Source organism: Zonotrichia leucophrys, chromosome 5, assembly GCF_028769735.1.
Source record: "Zonotrichia leucophrys gambelii isolate GWCS_2022_RI chromosome 5, RI_Zleu_2.0, whole genome shotgun sequence".
NCBI classification, from domain to species: Eukaryota; Metazoa; Chordata; class Aves; order Passeriformes; family Passerellidae; genus Zonotrichia; species Zonotrichia leucophrys.
In genome coordinates this window covers 12,499,496-12,503,336 of record NC_088175.1, presented here as the reverse complement: position 1 = coordinate 12,503,336, position 3,841 = coordinate 12,499,496, and the positions used below count along the sequence as shown (strand labels likewise).

The following is a 3,841-nucleotide window of genomic DNA, read 5'->3' as shown; positions in this document are numbered from 1 at the left end:
ATTCTCCACTCAGGGGCAATTTGTTCGTTTTAAATCCCTAACAGTATTTTGCCAAAGCTGCCATCAGGAAAATTGTGACGCGAGCTGTGCAAATATTTACTCAGCCATTCCCACGCTGCTTCCCAAAGAGGTTATTGTTCCCCCCCCACTCCCCTGCCGGCACGAAGCACAGCCATGAGTTAATTTGGCGGCCGCTGGTAATGTTAACATTCAGGTTTTACAGAAAGCGTTTGTTTCCAAAGCGTTTCCTTTAAGAGGAAGCCCCCGGAGCCTGCACGCATGCACTGGTCCGCCACCACCAAAATACCCAAAATCAGGCTCGTTAGTCGTGGGTGCACGACTGGAAAAAAAAAAAGATAAAACAAAACCCTAAGGCCCCAGCGAGGATCGAACTCGCGACCCCTGGTTTACAAGACCAGTGCTCTAACCACTGAGCTATGGAGCCGCCGTTCTACAATTATTTCGGTTGTGTCTAAGACCTGTCCAGGCCCTCCCCGCCGCCCCCTGCCGGGCGCCCAGGGCCCCGAGCCGCCGGCTCCGCCCTCCGCTGGCCCCTGAGGGCCCGCCCTGCACAGCGGCCTGCCCGCCGCGGCCGCCGGGGGGAGCCCGCGGCCCGCCTGGAGCCGCTCCTGCCCGCCCAGGAACTGCCGGAACTCGGCGGGAGCCGCCTGCCGCCCCGCTTGTGCCCTCTCCCCCGGCGCCCCGCCCGCTGCCCTGTTTGTGCCCTCTCCCCCGGCACCCCGCCCGCCGTCCCGTTTGTGCCCTCTCTCCGTGGGATCCAGCCCGCCGCTCTGTTTGTCCCCGTTCCCCGGGGGATCCCGCCCGCCGCCCTGCCCCAGCTCTCGCCCGCCAGCCCCGGGGTGCCGCTCCCGGCGCTCCCCGGCGGCCGCCGCGGTTGCGTAGGGGAGCCCGGGCCGCGGGAGGGTCCCTGGGCCCGCTGCAATAGCGGCAAATAAAGCTGCTGCAATGAGCACGTCCGGCCGGGCCAGCAAAGGCACTGGAGAAGAAATACGCGGTGGGTGGGCGAATGTCTGACACACAGCCTGATCTGTACCGGCTAGGAGTAAAAACACCCTGTCGTAACAAAGGGTTACTACAACAGAGGTTGGGTGTTGTTAGGAAGTGTGAGCAAGGCTGCTGCGAGCAGAAGTCCTGCCCAGGGCTTCTGAGCATCACTTGTTTGGTGTCGCCCTGCAGCGCTGAGCATGGACCCTAGAGAGGATTTGTAGGTAATTCTCTCACCTGGTTCCTGCAGATCAACTTTAACAGAGGTTACAGAGCTCAGAAGCGTCAGCTGACAGCTAAAAGGTGGAAGGCAGCCACGCTGTTGGATCCGTCTCATTGTACTGCTGGTGTGCACTGCTCGTGCTGGGTATCATCCCTGCTAACAGCACGCATTGGCGAGGGATCTGTGATCACTTATGAATTGCCTGAACATTTTTTTAAACTTCATGGCAGATAAAATTATTGCAGCCATATGCCTTTCAGAAAGCTCTGTTCAGGGCCCTGTCTTCATTCTGTACTAATATCTCTTTTTCATTCTGTACTAATATCTCTTTGTATAGAATTCAGACTTGGATCAGCAGATGGGAAAGGGATGCAGTGGGGGAGCTCGTAAACCTGGCTTGGCTTAACAAAATCTTGAAACAAAGAATGTTACACTATGGAAATAAACCTCAAAAGTCCACAGCAGCATCAGGGTCTGCAGTATCCTGGGCACTAGATGTGTTAATATATGATTTCTCCCCAAAGACTTTTTCTTTCAAAGTATCTTCTCACTTTAACGCCCTGATAGATTTTAATAAATGATGTCAGTGAAATTTGAAATAAACACTGAAAAATTATTGCTGACTCATAAAACAAAGCTCTATGCAGCAGCTGGATAGTAGATACAGTCAACAGAATAACAGGGGCAAGTCCATTTTCTTCATTGAATGATACTCATTACATGCATGTATATTTGAATATTGTGAAAATATTCAATGAAGATTAAGTGTTTGGATCCACTAAGCATTTCATCTCAAATCTCTACTCTGGAAATAACAAGTGTGAGTTGTATTTCTAGTCGTCATGACCATGATATTAGTGTTAAAATTACATATGTATGTATTAATCATGCATTATTTTCTGTGTTATTTTAAGGACATGTCTCCTCTGAGATAAGCTTGATACTAAGCCAGGTTGCAGACTTTTCAGTCATCAAAACTGTGATGACTGCCAGTGGCAGCTTTAAAGCTTTTCTAGATGGTGTGTGTGTGTGTCCTATCTGCACATGTGTAATGCAGTGGAAGTTTAAGAGCACTGCATTGTAGCAAACTATAGGCCTACAGATTATTTGTTGTTAAGATAATATTGTCATGAGTAGTTGTCACACCCTGGAAAACAGAAAAATGGCATTGCCTTGCAAAAGACTGTGCAGTTTTTTCCCCCATGCCACTTTTCATGCTCAGCCTGGGTTGCCACATGCCTATGTATGAACTTGGAAAAGTCAATGAAATCCCTGCTGGAGACTGTCATGCAAGTGCATCAGTGCACAGAAGTCCAGAACATATTTAACATTATTTTTAAAAAGCCCCAAACACCCAAAATGCCCAACACCAAACCAAAACTATAATTTATGAAAACTTGTTACAGGTTACCATAAGTTCTCTTCAACATTTGTTGTTTTCTTCTGCTACCTCATGTCACTTCTAAGGCAGAACAGCCAGAAAAGATTTCAGAAATGTTTTTTAAGGCCTGATGGGGATGGACCTTTCACCACTAGGGCTGCCAGACATTCCAGCTGTAGTTCAAAGGGACCCTCTCTGAACAAGAACAGTTGTACTGGGTTTATTATTTAAAAGCCTTGCATCCTTAAGACACACAGGCCTCAAGAGCTAATGGGCATTCCATTCATTCAATTATCTTGGGAAAAGGACTGTGCACTGAAAAGAAAGCAATACAGAACATAACTCCCCTAGGAGCTGAGGCTCAGAAAGACAGGATTGTACCAAACCTGTGTGAGCGCTGTCAGCACAACTGAGGCACTTGGCACTTACCTTCTCCCTTCATCAGGGACTGACTCCTGGAGTCACAGATGTTCATCTTCCCTGAACACCAAAAGAAATGCACCAGTTGTGATACTTGAGGAGAACAAAACTGGAAGTGGCAGCACGTACCAATGGGAGGAGTAGAGTGTTTTCTGTGTTTTTCAGAGGGAGCATTATCAAAAAACCCCACAATTTTAATTTAAAATAAATTCCTACTCTTATATAAATGACTGAATGTAAAGGTTTTAAATACTGGCTTTTTCTGTCTGTTACTGTTTTGTTCTAGGCTCATTTACATCCATGAAACAAGATTGACTGGTTTTCATTTGGTCTAGGAAGACAGGGACCAAAACCCCATTGTAGTAATACTGAATCTTGATCAGATAGTTATTTACTCCAAAATGAATGCAAGGTCAGTGGTGTCTGAGTTCAAGATAAGAAGTGTGGACCCAGTTCTCAAAGTGGAGGCAATTGTGCTTTAAAACTTTCATGCACTGGCAATTTGTTGCTGTGTTCATATCACTTTAGGGAATGTACAGATCATCTCTAAAAACCCTTCTGATTACTATGGAAATAAGAATCAACAAATAAACCAATAAATCATTTACATTCCTACCAATTCTCTCCTATTTCTCTACACCACTATCTTTTATCTCTCCCACCCCATCTTTCAAACACATTTTCAGAGCCAAACCAATATCTACTTGGCAGAATTTCTTTAAACACATATTCTTATTTCACCTCCATATTACTAAGTAGCTCATCTTTTTATAACTGAAGGCGATTCTTTGCATATGAAGTCTAAAAATGCT

At 46.5% G+C, this 3,841-nt stretch overlaps 1 non-coding gene across 1 annotated transcript; it reads right to left on the bottom strand.

The window, feature by feature from the left end:
* Window positions 1-372: 372 nt before the first annotated feature.
* On the bottom strand, window positions 373-445 carry TRNAT-UGU (transfer RNA threonine (anticodon UGU)). The gene has a single exon. It is a non-coding gene; the product is annotated as a tRNA-Thr (tRNA).
* Window positions 446-3,841: the final 3,396 nt, after the last annotated feature.